Source organism: Phalangium opilio, unplaced genomic scaffold, assembly GCF_054372755.1.
Source record: "Phalangium opilio isolate 3A_F unplaced genomic scaffold, DU_Popi_V2 ptg000017l_1, whole genome shotgun sequence".
Classification (NCBI taxonomy): domain Eukaryota; kingdom Metazoa; phylum Arthropoda; class Arachnida; order Opiliones; family Phalangiidae; genus Phalangium; species Phalangium opilio.
The window spans coordinates 4,549,901-4,570,206 of NW_028324151.1; the positions used below are offsets into that span (position 1 = coordinate 4,549,901).

Consider the following 20,306-nt stretch of genomic DNA (forward strand, 5'->3'; position numbering starts at 1 on the left):
CTTTTGTAGGAATGTATCCTTAAACATTGAAATTGAACAAATATACACAAATCTAAAAAAGGCATTTTTATTCTTCTCATGAAGTGAGGGAGGTAGGTCATAGATTCGAGGTAAAGCGAAGACGCCTGGTGAGGCGCTACTGTCAAAGGCTTAGTAATGCAGACTAAATAGGACCTAGATGGAACTTGGTCCTGCAAAATTAATTAACCACCGAGTGTAGGACTTCAATTCTCGCTTCCGTCGTTCTCGAACTAGTTATCTCGAGCTGTAAGTCTCTAAGTAAGCATTACGAAGCATAGGTAGTGTCATACTTATGGAAGGAACATATCTTATAAACTTATGATTAAAGTAATAGTTTCAGAGCAATTTGTCCACATTCCTAGCAAAACTTGATTTCGAAACTAGGTCTTTAGCTTCTAACTTATGGGATCTGTACGAAGCACACACCCTTAGACGCAACTTTAGTATGGTTCAGTTATTATATATAAATATAAAAAAGTATTATTATTTTTTTCTCTAGCAAGGACATCAATCAAATGAAGAAGGATATCAACTATGTCGAACAAAACTGTACGTTCAGTGCAATTTTACGGTAGAACCACAACAACTACAGTCTTATGGTATATTGGTCCATTGGTCCCAGATCGATGTTGGCTACGAACAAACGAACCCCATCACCAATGGAACAACTTGTTCGGCTTGTTCTAAGATCAATAAAGGTCACCCGGAATTTAGCTCAAGAAATTCTATTTAAAGGCAAAATTCCATAGGGTGACTTTCATTTCAAGCTTCCATCTTAGAGTATAAGGGCTCGTTTTCATAGGCGCGAGTTGCGTGAAAATTTCGAGCGAAAGCGGAAACGTTTGAAAAAAATACATTACCGCGCGTATTCAAGCTCGTGAAGCGTGAGCGTTTTCGAATTTTCTAGCTTCTATGAAAACGAGCCTTAACTCCGGCTGCCAACTCGTGACGCAATAAACGAAAAGCTATTGGCTGATCATGGAATAAAATCGATGAACTAAAAATGAGGGTCAAATTCTTCTGGAAGAGAAGTAAAACCATAGAAATATAATTTTGTTTTTTCTCCCCAATGGTGAGATGAAGAAAAAATCAATCTACGCCAATATGAATTCAGGAATTTTTCCAAGGAAAGTTATCTTAGCCCGCATATTAATAATATCAGAAGTAGGATAAGGGACTAGAAGTAATAGATCCTGTCACTATAGTGAACAAATTTCAGGATTTTATGCAGCTTCCATGGCGCCTACACTACTGAGAAAAAAATTGGTCGAGTTCCAAGAACATTTCCTACCCCCTTCCCCTCAACCTAAAGCCGCGGAACACGGACGCCTGTGCTTGAATCTAATTCGATCGTCTACCACCGCGAGCGTCTCACGTTTTGGAGGGAAAGTTCAGAGAAAACCGCTACCAGAGGGCCAACCGTTGGTGTGTTATCAAGAATATTCACTTTCGCCAAGTGAAGAATTTGGTTAGCTCAGTACTTCTAGTCCCTTATCTTACTTCTGATAATACGTGAGTGTTTAGCAGCATTCATATGTCTATGGAAGGTTCGAGTTCTGTAAGAAAACTATACATTAGCTAACTGTATTTACCAAGGAGAAAGAAAACCAATCTTGAACAAGCTTGACCCTTAATTGCAAAGTTTTGTAGCGGTTCACTAAAATATTCATGGAGGAAGAGAACTAATTAATTTATCAATACCATAGCCTTAAAGGCTGGCCGATATTTTTTTAATTAATTTTAATTTCCTTTTTCTTCTTCTTTCATCTCTAACAAGAACGGGATAGATTAGTGGTTCAATTTATTACCCCTACGTCAAAGTAAGAAGAAGAAGAGATCCTGAGATATTGCATGCAATTTCAAAAGTAAGAAAGGCAGCATTAAAGACCACGAGCTCCAATTAATCCTTTCCAAACTATTAGGCTCTTAATTTGCGTATTTTATTAAGTGGTTGAACTTACAAACGAATTGCGTGCAAGGGGGTTTTCTTCGAACCCGTTTTTTTTACGGTAGTTACGCCCTGATTTGTTTAGAAACTTCGATCCAATTTGGTTAGCAGTCGAGTCCTTTAAATTTAAAATGGATTCCAGGAATGAATAAAAAAGACTTAAGTCCCTAGAGATTATAGGAAAGAGACGTTTATCGTTTTAAAATGGGCAAAATTTTGAATTTATTAAAATGACCCGCATTACGTGTTTCGAATATTTAGAATTCAGGAATGCATACAGTTAACAGGAATAATTGTGTAGTCGGCATTTTCACTCAAAGCATCTAGGAGGAATTTGTGGGAAGTGCTAGACAAATCATTAACTATGTATGACGAATTATAGATCGCCTGTTGCACCTGACCTCGCGTTGCTACAAAGCAATCAATTCATGATATCACAGTTAGAAAGACTCCACCAGAATGATGAGGCCTGATGGATACTGCTCAAGCCCGGTCCACAAAACCCGAGTAGAAATTAACACGTTAGACATAGGGAGATAATTATTCCAATTAGTTGTATTTATTCCTGAAAATCTTGCATTTTGGTTTTTTATTGTTTTATTTAAATTGAAGGTTTTGAGAACGTTCTGGGTTATTTTGGTTTTTCCAGGTTATGTCTCTTGTTATTTGAGGATTTTATGGGATTTGGAAAGGGTTTAGTCTATTTTTAAAGTGCAGTAGTAAACATACTTTATTGGATGTGTGCACGTGACCTCGATCGATGTCTTTATAAACTACTAGTATTTTCCTTATTTGAAGTAAATTACTACTGACAGGAAATTGTAGAGGTGACACATGGAATCCTTACCTCTCCTCTTTTAAAGTGATGAAATTTCGATATGTGAACGGATACTATAGTAAACTCGAGATGCTTGGCTTCTATGTTGACGTTAATATAAAGTAACAAGATGATAATAATTCCCGGTGTCACCTCTACAATTTCCTGATTTATTTTTTATTAATAAAAGACGAATTTAGAGAGGCTGTGTTAGATAACAAATTAAGATTAAATTGGACAGACTGGATGATGTACTTCAGTTTCTAGATTTCCACAAACCAATCACGGAAATTTAACTCATCGCAACAAAACATTTTCCAGACAATATTTATCAGAGTATATACTCTTTGAGCTGCTTAGAAGTGAACTAAATTCCGCTTCCGCATTCCAAAACTGATTTTTAAAAGAAAAAATTTTTCGCGTACAAGTCCCTGAAAGGTTATATACGCCAGACTTCAAAAAAGAAAAAGAAATAGATCTAAAACTTTGTTTGGAATTTAAGGTATTTTGGGGTTAACACGCTAACAGCCAGTAAACAGTAAACAATGAACGCAATAAAAAGAATTATCTCGTCGGGAATAATATATTATTAATCGCACTTTTAAAATGTTATCAAGTATTTCAGAGTTTGGTTTGTAATTTTTCCAAAAAACATGAAACAGGAACCTTGTCATAAACCTCAAATAAAACACGAGATTAAAGTGAACGTGAAATCTTTATTACAAGAGATATTGGTACGCAAGGTTACGTCTTAATTGTGTCGCCAAAGAAGTTACGAATGACCACTTAAATTTAATTAAGAAACTGATTAAGACAATGATTATATTTCTAATTTAATTAATTAAAGGGGGTCATCCCTAAAACACTAAATCAAATCATAACTCGAAAACAGTGTCCCTTGTGGAAAACAAAATGGAGATAGCTAGAAGTTTTCTAGAAATTTTCGACTCAAAATTAATTTCCCAAAGAACATCCCCCTTAATTTATGGTATGCAGACTTATCAGAAACACCCTGTATATCCTAACTTCTAGACAACCAATTAGTAAATTAATTATTTCATTTGACAGATCTTACAGATAAAAAACTTAGTAGGCTTAAACTCTGTCCTGTTCTACTATAATCCATTTGCAATGACACAAATTCAAGAGAAGCAAAAACAAACTTAATCGTGTATTGAGTCAGTCAGTTACCCTAACACGAGGATAAATACAACAAGCTATGGGCAGTTTCTGATCAATTTTGTTGACATCAGTAAATACTGACAACTGCTAGCACTTATCGAAAATGTCAACACCTTTTTACAATCTCTTTAGAAGGTAAAGAGAACAAGATTTCTAAGTAAGTATAAGCAAGCAGCATCTTCCTTTTCTTTCTCATCCCTAAGGAATGCCTCCATAAAAATATATCTTCCTTCTCCCACTACAGGATAAATCTTATGAAAGATTCATTTTATTTCTACGGAGAAAACATCCCATCAAGAGTTTCTATTTTTAAACTTCATCCTCGAGGTCAAAATGTACAGTACGACGACTGAGTATCCTAGCCGCCTTCTGGGTACAAAATGTCTCCTCTTCCTACGCATGCGCTGATTCGTACGCCTTCCTTATTGGTTGGTAACTCGGGGGATATATATATATTCCTTGCAAGACTTAAAGAGATTCCAGATTTTCTCTTCCCCCCAAAGGTTTTAATCAAATATAAATCCCTTTTCTCTCTCTGGTTCTCCTCCAAGGCTCGGTGTATAGGCTAGTTCTTATTTTTTTTAAAAAAAAATTACGCCGAGTATTTCACCTTAGAAATTTGCAAAGATAGTGAGTGAGTGAATTTAGAAGAGACTTTTTGGGTAAAATATATATGGAAGAAAAGGGAAAGACCTAATGGTAGCAGCATACATACGCTGAGAGCGTTGCATCATTTGCATTTAGTTGGAAGTTGTTCAAAATTCCTTGATTTAGTTTTTGGGGTACTTGTCCGTGAAATGAAACTTCTAATGTGTTTCTAAATTCACTAATTTAAGAGTATCTTGAACTTAATGGAGCAGTGATTTTTTTGTTTTATAAAACCAGCTTTGCAAGTTGCGCCCTTTCAAAAATTCACAGAACTTCTTCGGCATAACACAAATTGTGCCAATATTTGTAAATTCTGTTAAGAATGCATACAACTAATAGTAATCATTGTGGCTGCAATTGCATGATAATTTCTATGCGGGTTTTATGGGCCGGGCTTGAGAACTTAGTATCCGTCACACCTCCTAATCCTAAAGTCTTTCCTAGGCGTCCTTACTTCAACCATACGTTCATAAGATATGTTCCTTCCATAAGTTTGTCACTGGTAACTTAGAAACTGGAGCTTGTCATCAGTGATTGAAGTAGGTCATAGATTCAGGGTAAAGCGAGGGACGCCTGGTGAGGCGCTGCTGTCAAAGGCTTAGTAATGCAGACTAAATAGGACCTAGATGGAATTTGGTCCGGCAAAATTAATTAACCACCGAGTGTAGTTAGGACTTCAATTCTCGCTTCCGTCGTTCTGCTAGAACTAGTTATCTCGAGCTGTAAGTCTCTCAGTATCATTACGATGTATATTTATTGTCATACTTATGGAAGGAACATATCACTTATAAGCTTATGCTTCAACTAATACACCTTGAAATGCATGTTACATTCTAAACGAAAAACTGTGGGGGGGGGCGAAGTCGGTAAGAAGGTACTAGGGAAATGAAATGTCTTATCTCGCTGAAAGAATTTAATAATCTAAAGTGTTTCTTTTTTTTTTTCTTCTGTTATACGAAGAAGTAATTACACCAAAGAATAAAAGAGTTAAGCTTTTCTTCTCTCGAGGCCCGGACATTCCTTCCTCCTTCCTCCCCCCTTTATCATACTTAATGCTTGTTTAACGACCGTTCAGATTTAAATAAACATGATAAAGAAAGGGTCCCGGATTAATTTGAATACTACGTATATACCCACTGATAACGAGGATGCCGTTCTCTCACTCAAAGCGTACTTAACGAACGAAACGTTTCGTTCATTAATTTTTTCTCTTTAACTAACTTTAAAAGAGAGACGGAAAAAGAAGGGCTTAAGTCATTCTAAAGTTGGATGGTGTTGTTGATCATTTTAATGTTTGTTTAATTTACCATAAATTAAATATATTAATGGATTTCGATTGAATTTTTTATGTTAAAATAAATCTATTAGTAAATTTATGATAGGTTCTATTATAGACTGAGGCGTAATTAAATATATTTTTCAATAAATTAAATATATTGTTTATCATTTTGAAAATAATGTTCTGGGCTATTTTGATCTTAAAACAAACAAAAAATGGTTTGTTTATATTTAAAAACATTAGGTAATTCTGATCTACACAATTGAAATATGTGCCAATTGAATTTTGCCTTAGATCAGAGGTGGATTAGGCCACCTCTGCTTAGATATGATAACCTCTGACCTAAAACTGGGCTATTTTTGACGTTAAAGTTGCAAAAAGAAGTTCAATTCGAACAAGAAATGGTTTGTTTATATTTAAAAACATTAGGTACTTCCGATCTACACAATTGAAATATATGCCAATTGAATTTTGCCTTTGATATGATGACCTATGACCTAAAACATCTCACGCTACATATCTGAAAATTGGGCTTCGGAACGGGAAAAGACCCTTTATTCCAAAATACGTTTCTTTCAGAGGGTAGGTGATAAGGTTTGGTTATGTAGGTTTGGAAAATATCAACTCTTCGCAACAACAAGAACCTTCAAAATGACATGTCTTTAATTAAAAACGTAATTATCGAAGTTGGTTTCGAGTCATCGCCATGACAACACCGCGTTAAAACGACATTATCTATTATCACATTTGACGTACGCTACAACAAAAATCTCTATACGTTCACTCAAATTCATTTCTGAGCGACATTTTAAATGTTTGCTCTAATTAAAATCATTCAATTTGAAGCTCTTCATCATCACCACAAAATTAATAAATAAAACACGGATAAACATACATTTGATCTTTAGAATTCCTCTTAAAACTGACGTAATAAATAGCATCCTCATTAGCGCGAAACTGATCCGATATACCCTAGTTTTCACTAAGGTACACTTTCTCTACATACATATACCAAAACCAAGAAGTGATACCTAGTTTATTAGGGATAAGGTATAAATTCGCCACGGTTCCAGCTTTATCTCCAGTCCAAACGTATAGTAGGTCCGGAGTTAATCCCCGCCTCTAAATTACAACCAGCATCCCATTGGTTCTTGAAAACTCACGTCAGCGCGACGCGAATGACGAAAATTACAGTCATATTTTCCGACTGAGGAGAGGCTGCGAAATAGCCCGGCCTCCTTTTACGTCCCCCCTTGGTAAAGGAAAGGGGGTCTGGGACTATGGCGCGCGAATACTTAGGCATCTTATACCTTCTCCCTAATAAACTAGATATCACTTTTTGACCAAACTAAATAAAACCCTATGCCTACGTAAGGTTTAAAGGTTATTGCCCTATTACGAAGGTTATTAGTACTTCCGATCTAACGACAGGAAAAATATTATATTTCGGATTGAAACCGTCTAAATGCACTCAATTAGGTCTTTATTTATTAGGCTTTTAGGTCCAACCATCGAGGGAAATTCGCGACTAACTACCTAACAAAAGAGATTACGATTTTCACAGTAAAACAAAAATAAGAATTAAATAAAATACACGAAAGGTCAATAGACGCAGCAAACTAAATGCGGATCTTCCTTCCATCGCAATTTAATTACAATCCCATTCCTCTTAATCCATCCACGTTCTTTAAAAATTTAACAAAAAAGGAGTTTCTATAGGCCTAGACTCGCAGCAACTGGATAGAAGTTTTGAGAGAAAAAGAGAAATTTGTAATGTTTCTTGGGAAAGAGATAGAGAGAGAGGAGTAACAACCGAGAACGGATAAAAATAGATGGGAAAACGCGGAGAGTATATTAAACCGAAGTTAAGAATGACAATTTGTTTCCATCCTAGACTCCTAGTAGTTTTCATCCTTCTTATATTATCCCCTTCTGATATCAAGCTACGTTTCCTTGAAAACTTTGGGTTGATAAACTTCTGGTAGACGTATAACGTTCATTCGCGTGGAATCATTGAATGAACCGAAGGTCAGGTGTTAAAGGAACCTTTTGACTTTACCTCATCACTTTCACGAACTCCATTAACTATATGATGGCGTACAAAAATTGATGTTGGTGTTGCTGTTCCGGAAAAGCGTTCTCTGTGGAGTCTTTTTCGGGAGCACATTCCCCATGATGCTATATAGCCAAAAGCTATAGTACACCGAGCGATCGAAAATGGGTTCAAGCTCGGCCCCAACCCCCTTTTTCTAAGAAAAGAATGCATGGTTCTACGTTCCGAAGAAAGTGATATCGAAAAGTTTTAATGTCACCAGGGCTGCAATTGAAATTGTCATTTATCGAAAACTTGGTTGGAATCCTTCTCGTTTTCAAAGAAAAAAACAGCATACGATGATAACCTAAATCATATTCGACGTCTGTCTGCTAGAGTTTCTGCATCGAGTTCATCGTTCCCAGGGCCAGAAATAAGAAAACGTTCTTACAGGACACGTGTCCAGTTACCCCCCCCCCTTGACTGGAAAATTTATAGGACATTGTCCACTTAAGTGTGACAAAATAGTGTCGCATCTTCGTAGTCAAGTTATCAAAACTTGGGAAAAATTTGTTGGTTTTTCAAAAAAGTTTAAAATTTAATTGGACAATGTCCAGTCAGTGTCCTCTGCTCATTTCCAGCCCATGTTTTCATACATCACCTTATAGACTCTCTTTAAAAGTCAGGGGTCAAACGGAGTCTGCTGTTGGACCACCTCAAACGATTTCTTCTTAAGACTAAAAATTGATTGGGTATGTTGACAACAAAGAAGATAATGGCTTCAAACAATACGGACTGGTAACTTTGAAGCCTTATCTAGCGTCTTTGGATTAACATACCCTCCCGGATGTTCCGTCAAGGAGCAGAAAAGGGTCATATTGAATTACACTTTCTATCAAAAAAAATATCGTAACCCACAGTCTGGACTATATACACCATTAAGTTTCATATCGTCAGAGACGACTTTTTTTGGTGCGGACCACGACCCCTTTGAAAGTGAATGAAAGGATATATAGAAAGAAAAATCGACCGGAAGAGAGTTCGAACGAGCGCTAAACTAAATTTTCACGTTTTTTCTTCTTCCTTTCTCTCAGCACGTCTCTTTTTTTCCTTATTACTGCCTTTACTTCCGTTTCAAAAAAAGGGTATCATTCTTTGGTTGCCCTATATTTCTCCCTTGGTGCAGCGCTAGTCTATACTTACTTACTCCCCTCTAAACGAAACAACTCTTCAGACACACGACCGCGCGGTCTGACTCGTAAGTGGTCAGCGGTCACTTGACCGGAAGGAGAAGAAGAACGAAGGTATTAAAGTACTTCTTACATCATCTCTAGCTTCATTTGTTTTGAAGCGTGCGCTCCATAAGAAAACACGCTAAGCCTCGGTCTTCACGTACTGTTAGACAAGGCTTAGCGAAAATGTTTAGTACAGAACCGAGTGAAGAAAAATAGGTGATGTCAGAAGTATATAATACTTCTCTTAGAGAGAAGTGTACCACCACAAGGCGGGCGGGGTAATTGTAGCATGATTTTTCCCAACATCAGCTAAAACATTTGGAGGAAGGTTACTAAACCGAATCGCATACGTGATAAATAGTTCCCTCATTATTACTCTATTGGGAGCATGCGCTTGTGCATTTTTGTCCCAACTGAACTCAAGACGAGGTTTGTGGGTTGATTGCTGAGGATTTAGTACAAACAAACAGTTATAGAATTCACGGTGCGATGCCCATCTGAAGTTTGATGAGCATGCAGGAGAGCAAACAAAAAGGGCTCCCTCGCCTGGGAAGAATAATGTTACATAACTAAAGTATTAAGAGGATACAGAGTGTCATCCTTCTTCTATTATCCCCTTCTGTTGGTGTTTATTAATAAAGAAAATGTAGGTCAACTAGAAGTATATGGTCTACAAAAGCTGTGACGTCAAAGTATAATTTGTCATTAACTTGGGAACTAACAGCTCAGAGCAATCGGAAATGGAGCGAGAAACGAACAACAAATTTTTTGATGGCCTTAACTATTTTATACCTCACTTTTCTATGACAGTTTGTTGAAGATATTATTAACAACGAAGCTACGTAAATATTAGCGAACAATTTTCTTTAACTCTCTAGGGCTCCTTATCTTCATTTAGTCATAATATTTTCACTAAAATAAAATAGTAAGGAGGTCACCCGCAATTACACCCACTAACTTAAACTTCTCTTTAAAAATACGCGCATTTTATACAATACGAATCTCGTTTCCTCTTACCATAACTTATTTGAAACAAGAGATACAAACCCTAAAATATGTAAATCCTTTAGCTCGAATATGTATGTAAATAATTAACTCGAGGGAACGCGATTTTAACTTCAAGACAATGCTTTGTACCTCAACAACCTTCTTCAGGAAATATAAGGTTTAGTCATTTTTTCCCCATGAATATTTAATTTCTGAGGTATCGTCCACGTGCAGCTAGGAGTACTTGCAACAAAGGTATAGTATTATCTCAAACCTAAAAACCGCATGCCAGTCGGTGCAGACTTAGTTCATCTTTCAATAACTGAAATTTAAACAAGATGCCAGAATTGTACAGGAAGTTTGGTGACGTAAAAGTTTGGTTTGGAGGGGTAACAATCATAGCGGATATTGGAAATAACTAATGGGGAAACTCGAAGGACGGAATTTTAGAGAGACCTATTCCTCAAAACGAACCCAGAGCCAGGGTATGACGTCATAAGTTCCATAACTGACCAGAAACGTTCAGTGAATACTAAAATGTATTTTGCTCTAAACCTACTTTAAGTGATACTGTTCCTTTAATCAAATTGTTTAGAAGAAATTGGATAGAAGTTGCTGGAATGGGAGACTAACACCGTTAAGACTAACTTTAGGATTATTTTCTTCAAAAAAAGAAGCAACCGCAGTTAGGGCAGTCACCGAGAGCAGTTACTCTTTCCCATCCTTCTGATTTTCTGTTACATTCCCTTTCAGCTATCATCAAGAACCCATAAATGACCAGAGAACGTTTAAACACAAAAATTGGGCTCTTGTGCTTTGATCTGTTGGTCCCAACTATTTTCAGGTGAGTTATCTCATTGCAAGCAACAATATCGGCCAGCGCAAAGTAGGAATATGACCTAAGATAGTTAGTTAATGATTCATACGTTCTCAAGTCTCATGTTAGTTCTGGCTATCATCGATTCCAAAGACCGGCTTCCATTCCCCTAAATCTTTTCTTCTCCGTTAGGAGGCGCCTTCTCCCGTCGCGAATGAGTTTACGTTGGGGTGCAGATGCGTCTAACGACACTACACTCTCCCCCCTGTTAAAGATAGTTGAAGTAATTTATCTAAAACTGTAACGACAAGCGACAGTTTACCCTGAAACTTCATAAGGAAGCGGGAAATCTCAATACGGATGTAACGGGTACACCATCGCCAGTATTGGCTATCATTTGCCGGATATTACGTAGTAACTCTTCATTTTTATCCAATTTCCAAGCGAGCGAGCAAACCCCTGCTTGCCTTCGAAGTATCACAAGTTTATAAGATATGTTCCTTCCATAAGTAATGCTTACTTAGAGACTTACAGCTCGAGAACGACGGAAGCGAGAATTGAAGTTCTACACTCGGTGGTTAATTTTTCAGGACTTCCATCTATAGGTCCTATTTAGTCTTGTACTAAGCCTTTGACAGCGCCTCACCAGGCAATCATCGCTTTACCTCGAATCTATGACCTACTTCAATCACTTCATGACAAGCTCCAGTTTCTAAGTTACCAGTGACAAACTTATGTAAGGAAGATATCTTACGAACTTATGGTAAGGTATTATAAGAGGAGTGAAAGTTTTGTTTCCAAATCTCTTCCATTTCCTCTCGAGTGATTCCATTGCTTATCCTTTTGTTTCCGAGCTAGCTATTTTGTCTCGTACGTCCTCGACTTACATCCTGCTCGCGTCCTATTCTCTTCCGCACTTTTTGACCCGAGTAATTTGATAATTTGATTGTTGGCCAGCTCTATTCAATTTCTATTTCTGTACACGGCTTTTGTTTCTATAGCTCTAGTTCCGCTTATTACTCATTAACAACGACGACGAAGACAATGTGACCTTGAATTGAATTCTCAAGGGGAGAAAGATTTATTTCCGTAAATAAATTTCTCGGAAATATTGTTAACTATAGCTAGGATACCCGGCTTTAACGGGGTGGTTTGAAAGACTGGACAACAGGAAGAGTTTCCCATCAATCTATAAGACACGTACTAAACACTAAATTAGCCTTTGAGCTCCTCAATATCAAATATCCGCGTGACGATGTTTTTTTTTAAACTTTCAATTTAACTATTCTTATTTAACGGTTAATCATACTCTAAAATTTTACGGGTCTAGAATAGCAGGTTCTTTATAGAAGCTTAAGGGATATAGTTCGTCCTAACCTTGACCAAAACCCAATCAAACCCCTTCTAGTTAACCTGCCCCCCAGTGTTACTCATATCAATCACGCAGTTTGTTCAAATTTGATAACGAATTATAATTGTCCTCAAATTTGGAACAACATCCAAACGATCAAACAACTTCGCTTTGATTACGTAATCATTACCGATTACGTTTAGTAATCAGCCTCTCTAGTCAATGACAACAACCATAACAACAAATCTCCATCGGATTATCAAGAAAAATAAATAAATTGAGAAAACAATCGCTTCGAAATACTCCAATTAAATAGGTTTTATTTTTTTCTGAGCCAAAACCTAGCAGGCAGCAGTTAAGTATTTATCACGGGCTTCGTTTGGAAATTCCAGGAAAGCCCGAGTAGATGATTAGGAATTCTATTTTGCTCGGTACATAGAAACTCGATCGGAGCTCCGCGTTTAGTTTCCACCGGTTTCCACGAAGCACCGTACCACGTGAGTAGATAACCGAGGCCTAAGTAATCGTGTGTCTAATTACCGTGGGAGTTCCTGCTGCATTCATTATCCGAATTAAATTAGAATAAGCCTAAGGCGATTCGAGCCGTAGACGAGAAACAAGCTATTTATAGAACGCCAATACATTAGCGCCGTGTGCCGCGTGAGGATATATCTCAATTATATTCATCAAACTCAGCGGTAATTTCGCCTTGAAATCTCGGTACAATGCTTGATTGCCTATTATATCCAAACAAGAACCCTTACGTAAGACCCGAGATCGAATTAAAAGCCATTTAGATTATCATAAGCTCTAGGCCTATGTTTTTAGTGGGTAGCTTACATTACAACCTTATTTCGAATTTTCCTGATTTTCACTGATATTTCAACCTTAATTCCAATTTTTTTCTAATTTTAACTGTTATTTCAACCTTATTTCTATTTTTTTCCTGATTTTAACTGATATTTCAACCTTATTTCTATTTTTTTTCCTGATTTTAACTGATATTTCAACCTTATTTCTATTTTTTTTCCTGATTTTAACTGATATTTCAACCTTATTTCTCTTTTTTCCTGATTTTAACTGATATTTCAACCTTATTTCTATTTTTTTTCCTGATTTTAACTGATATTTCAACCTAATTTCTAATTTTCCTGATTTTAACTAATATTTCAACCTAATTTCTAATTATCCTGATTTTAACTAATATTTCAACCTAATTTCTAATTTTGCTGATTTTAACTAATATTTCAACCTAATTATCAATTTGCCTGATTTTTAACTAACATTTCAACCCTTTTTTTCAATTTGCCTTATTCTAACTTTGATTTCAACCTTTTTTTCTAATTTTTCTTGTTCTACCTGACATTTCAAGCTTTTTTTTAATTTTCCTGATTTTAACTGATATTTCAACCTTATTTCTAATTTTCCTCATTCAAACTGATATTTCAACCTTATTTCTAATTTTCCTCATTCAAACTGATATTTCAACCTTTTCTTTCAATTTTCCTGCTGATTTTAACTGTAACTTCAACCTCATTATCAATTTACCTGATTTTAACTGACATTTCAACATCATTATCAATTTACCTGATTTTAACTGACATTTCAACCTCATCATCAAATTACCCAACTTTTCCAGGTATTCCATGCTTTCCAAATAACATACAACCCTTATAAACGTTTTGAATACTTGACGATACAAATACAGAAAAAACTAAGTTAAAAATGCGTAACATGACTTATGTACGAGAGAGTGGAAAACCTAGATAAAGTACAATTCAAAATGCCCAGTACAAAATATGTCTTACACAATAACCAAAAAACCACAAGAACAAAAAAAAAAAAAAGGTAACGAAAAAAAGGCGGGTACGTCACAGAAGATTAAATGTAATACACGAGTTAGGTTAGACGATACCAAAAATGGTCTCCTCTTTTCGCTATAAATCATAGGTAATGTGACAGATTCATAAGTCTTTCCTAGAATCGAGTTCCCTGGTTTCAGATTTTTCTTTCTTTTAACCATAATGTAGTGGTTCAAGCTTTTATAAAGCACCTAGAAGTCATTTTTGTTATCTATTACGTAAGTAAAAGCTGTAATACTGATTCATCAATGTTCAGATCACGGCGGTTCACCTACGAAGCTGAAACTTTTCTCGAACAAACATACATTACTCTTAACTATCAGGTACTCATTTAGAGATATTTTTCAAATAAGCAGCCATCTTAGAAAATGGCGTTCAGAAAAGTAAACGAAAGAACCAGACAACATATCGTCTAACCACTTTGACCGTTACTTCCGGTTTAACTAAGCAGCTCAAATTCCGTGAAATCGTTAATTCCAAAAGAGTACCTAGTCGTTTTTGCTAGGTATGGTTATGTAACACACTTAGGCACGCGATCATGTTTTGTTCGTTTGTTAGTTCGTTAGTGCTGTTAGTTTACCTAGTTATGTACACAAACCATCGGATCATCTTGTTTGTTAGTTAGTGTTATGGGGTACATAGTTATGTACACAAACCGTTGGGCCATCTCGTATATTACCTTAATAGCGAGTTAGAAAACATGGATACTGTACTTCGTTAGCTCACGCCCTCGACAACCCCAACCACACCTAGCTGATACGAAAATATTAATTTACGTGACTTGTATCGGGATAATGAAAGCGAAACAAAAAAAAGTAAAAAGTGAAGAGACACCTAATGATCATACGGGAATGTATAACTATAGGCTAGGCATATCTCTACTACCGTGTTCTTCCGTTAGTTCCTCGAATAACCAGTTTTCCGTTGAACTAACACGATTAGACATGTAGTCGCGTAGCTAACACTCCAAACAAGAGGATCAAGCCCTACTAAACATTTTAGAATTTACAACCCTTCCTTGCGACAAGTACTTACACAACAAGTACTGCTCATAATTAATTTATCCCTGTTCCAACCACCAAAAGAAGGTAACTGTAATGGCGACGGTTTGTTTCGGTTTAGGGTTTGTTTCTAAATTATTTGAACGGAAGATGGCGCTACAGGAGCCAATAGGTTCTATAATCGACTGCTTTCCTACATGTATTTCAAACAATATGATGGTCCGACCCTTTTTACACCTACAAGGTGTAAATTTCACGAAATACAAGCTCTACAAGCAGGTGTTTAATAGATGTATCCCAATTCATTGCATCCACACCTTTCCAATCTCTAGATACCAACCCACCACCCAGCCAATGGGTATCAAATTGATACATTTCCACCCATACATTACTATGAAAAGTAAAAAAGACAAAAAAAACTTGCAAATAAAATAATAAGGTGCAAGATATCTTGTCAGCATCATGAATGGCTAAATGACCTTTTTTCCAACCCTGTTGGTTTGTGGGTATACTCGGTAAACTGTACAAGTATAAACAAAGGCGTTGCCAGCTTCCTATTTTTTTTATGAAGGGGGTTCTACGTATCCCGGGAGAAGACAACTCGTTAAGGGAAAGCAGTCCAGAGAGACCGGGGTCATACGCGGGTCAGGACTGGCTGAAAAAAAAATGATGATAGCGCTAGACATTAGTTTCCGGGGGAATGTGGTTATCTCTTCTAGTTTGAGATGACCCTATCTGCCCCTGATGCTCGGCGAGCAAGAAGAGCAAAAAAATATATATATAAATGAATGGTTTTGCCATCGCAGCAAATGAGGTACACGTTTATACGTAATAACTTTAGGTGCTGATATAACTATAAATCATCCATCGGTGGGCTTCCCCCATAGCAAGTCATCAACTTGGACTTGGCGATAAAACATGTACGTAACTTAATTATAATTAAAAGTTCACGCTGGCAAGACAATTACAATAGTTTGGGCGTAACGAGTTAGGCTCAATATTAGCTTTTCATCTTGAAAAATGCTGAAAAACATGTGAGTTGGTAATTTAGAATTCGTAATTTGACAATGATAATTTGCAGATAAATTGTATTATATTATATTATTATAAATTACTGACAGTTGTTTTATCTTTCCCAAAATAACTCTATAAACTACTTATCAGAATACCTTGAACCAGTTGGGAAATTGTCATCCGTAAAACAGAATGAGAGAAATTTAAATAAAATCATACGATGTGACTAAAAAAGGTTTATTGGGTCTATAAGAAAAAGTCTAGTGATATCAACACAAGATATTTCAAGTTCAAGCGAGATAAATCACACGTACTTTTTAAATTTTCATTTCAAATTAGTCTCAGGTTAATGTGAAATTTAATTAAAAAAAATTAAATTCCACAAATTTCTCGAACTGTCAAATTAAAATGTGAAAATAGGGTAATTTAAGACCAATATTCTGAACAGAAAAAGGAGCTGATAAAAATACAAGTTTTTATACTTTTAAGAAATTTAAGCCGAAACTTATTTTCCGGTTTACGTTATCAGATAATTTAATTTTTATTTGCACATAAAAAGTAAAATTTGAATTAAATTCTAATAAATTTTATTTCTATGAAACGTGCTCTTTGAATAAGGTTTAATCAAATCAACTACTCTGCATAAATTGAGGACGCGGGCTCGCAATCTAACGGAAGCTGCAGTTTGCAGTTAAGATAATTCTTAAAATCACCCGTTTTCAATCACAATACCAAGACAAGGTCAATGAAATTAATCAATTAAAGCACGTTGATGAAAATTATTAAAAAAAAAACCCTCAATATTATAATTAAGCAGAACTTATTCCAATATTCAAAATATAATTTAACCTCATATTATAATAAACCATATAAGGGTACGTGAAGGAAGCCTTAAAAACTGACGCCACCCCCCAACTCATTTTAAAATATACAATTTTAAAATAGTGTTAAGCCTACAAACACACTGAAACCTCTTTCTGTATAAAACCGTGCTAGGAGAAATGGATGGCAAACAGTGAAGATTTCAGATTTGGAAAAGGAAAGTGTGGGAGGAAACGCGAGCTTCCTTCTAAAACGCAGCACCTCGCGTCCAAGCTTACGCAGGAATTTTACATCGCATCTCTTCTCCCTACCCCTATCTCTCACTCGGAACGGAACAAGACTGGTGAAGTCTTCCCTTCTCCCGAAAGAGGATGAGGAGAAGCTGTGGATGAGAAAAGATGGAAAAGGCGTTTCCATGACAACCACATAGATTCAGGGACGAAACGGAAGACTGATGGGATAAAACAGAAATACATCCATGAACCCTGGAAGGATCCGAACCAAAATCGAGGGGCAGCTCACAGATTTAAAGGGTCTGTAAAGAGGCATCTGTGAGTGTGATAAAATTATTTGAAATACGTCATGGACACTTGGCAGTACTAAAGAAAGGCGTGGTTCAAACAAACTAAGTTCGATTTATTTATTTTAAACTTTACCATTTCGGGTTTGGGGAATTGACACTGCAAAAAAAAAAAAAAATAAGGACTAGATGTAAAGTCCAACAACATATGTTGTAGTCTTTGGATCATGGTGTCACGTGGTGCCTGTGACGTATCCATCCACCGATACCTTCTTTATAGTCCCTTGGTGGACAATGGGCTCTATACATAACCTAAAAACCCATTAATGAAAAGTTTGACAAAATCATACAGAAGATGCCATATCTTGAAGAACCGGTTGACGTTGTAAACGCTGTATTTGAACACGTATCTAACGAAAACGGTGTACGCATTGTGATGCGCACCTCGCCACACGTCCCTAACATTTCGTTCGTTTTTTGTCATTTTGAAAACCCCATATTTTTCCCAATTGGCCAAAAATTGAGGCTTCGTGTCGAAAGAAAGCGATTCGCATTTATCTTTACCCCACGCAAAGCTTTACCATCTATCCCGGTCTCGGTAGTCGGTACGCGATAGAAGAACCTAAAACACCGTCATTGGATCATGGTCATGGTGTCCAATTCAAATAACGTAAAGGGTACCACCAGTACCATTGTGAAAATATAAGTTTGTTTCACTAACTTTCAATCATTGTACGACAGAATTAAATAACGTTTACCTTATAAAATCCAAAAATAGATAGATTTAAATAAACATTTACCGGTGCATAATTTCGAAATAAATTACGTCTTAAAACGTTCTCTTGTTGTTTTGTTTAAAGGGAACTTTAAATAATAAAGGAGGGATAATAAATTATGTATAGGGGAACGCATAAAATTGCAATTGATTAAATTTCTCCTCAGCGTGGGGGCTGGAATTTCAATAAAAAAAATAACAGTAATAAAACAATATTGATTAAAATAATCGATTCAATTTTGAAGGTAGTTATAGTTATTTCAAAGTTAAACTTATTTTAAATAAGGCATTTTTGGTCACTAATTAATTTGCTGAATATTAATATATTAAATTTTTTGAAACGAGTTAATATAATATACGAGTTCTCCACTAGATGGCGTTGTATAAAATGTCAACTCAATCAATATGAAAACAGTATTTCTTTACCACTACACTCTTCTCTAAATATTCAGTCACACTTGATATAAATGCGAAAGTTGAGGCGCATTAACACATAATGTTAAACCTATTAGAAAAGAAAGTAGCGTGTATGGTTTCAATATGGTCACGTTTTTCACGCTGACGTTGGTGAATACCAGTGAAATATTCCATTTCACCCAAAATCATGATCTGATAATGAGCGGAAAAGATAATAAGGTCTCGAATAAATCTAATATTAAAATTTGATAACGGATTGTCAAATTCTCGATAAACATATTTTGGTAATTAATAGAGAGCTCAAGACACTAGAGAGTTTAAGAAATCAGCCGAAAAACGCGTGTGACGTAAGATTAATTTTTTTTTCATACAAATATGGCGTCTAAAAAAATCGCATACTTTTCAAATTCATAATAGGCTTGAGTACGTTTAAGCTCTTTCGCTAACCGAAAACCGCGTGAAATTCTGGACGTGATCCGCATTTTAATTTTCGTTCAGTTCAAGTTTTACTTGTCCTCGTTAAACCTTGCTTGAAAAAGGAAACTGAAAAATACGTGTGGGATTTTTGTGACGTTAACCAAACTTGAATTATCTAAGGCATGATGGGATCGCCTTTGCTCCCCCCATCATCCTTGAAATACCTTAAATATAGCTAAAGAGTCTAAAGAGAAGAGAGATTTTCGTACAAGTTTTCAATTTCTTAACATTTCTAACAAGAAAATAACGTACAACGTTCGATCTAGATCCAGATTATGTCAAACTTGACATTGATTAATTAACAATTTATTTTTGCAGTATACTCTATACTTATGGGCCTGGTGATTGCTTTATAATAAATACTACTTTCTTTCTTACGAGAAATAGCATCGAGTATACATACGTCTCCAGTTAACTACATCAAGCACCCTCTAATTTCAAGATCTGGAGAGCCAATGACGTCGATTAAGTGAAATAAGCCACGCCTTTTCCAAGCTCATATCACCAGCACGATGAGATCCTGTCCTTAGCCATTGCAATTTTATATCACGTGTGGCAATTAACTTATATAATTATTGACATATGATCTATAAGATTCTTTATTTTATTTATTTTCAAACACACGGATGTTAGAAGCTGCATGTTGCCGTTGGTAACAACTTTAATACAATGTATCTAAAACACGTCAATAATGAAAGTTGAAAAACCGAGTAGTTTTTACGGTTCTGATAAGATCAAAACCAGTTTTGGTGCAAAAGAGGGTTTAACTTGGATTTTCGATGACAAGTAACTCTTGAAATTGCCTATGATTTCTTTCACTATATATGACCTACGTTAAATTTAATTAAAAAATTATTTTAAAGTCCTAAGGTCTACACAATTTATTGAAAGGTGTTATTCAAGATCTGCACTTCGAAACACAAAATCAGGAAAATTTAATCCTCTGCCTTGGCTTGGAGGAGGGAAGTTTGATACTGGAGTGGTAAAGTTGGGGGGGGGGGGGGCATCCGTAACTGTTTAAAAATCCCAGCATGCTTTTCAAGGTCGGAAATCATTAAGCGCAGCACTCCACCTCTCGGTGAAAATATTTTACTAACTTAG

The 20,306-nt window shown here is 36.0% G+C and overlaps 1 protein-coding gene across 1 annotated transcript in view; it reads right to left on the reverse strand.

The window, feature by feature from the left end:
• The window catches only part of LOC149702613 (bone morphogenetic protein 8B-like), a 265,732-nt gene that overhangs the window by 57,757 nt on the left and 187,669 nt on the right, over positions 1–20,306 (reverse strand). The gene's annotated exons all lie outside the window — the stretch shown is intronic.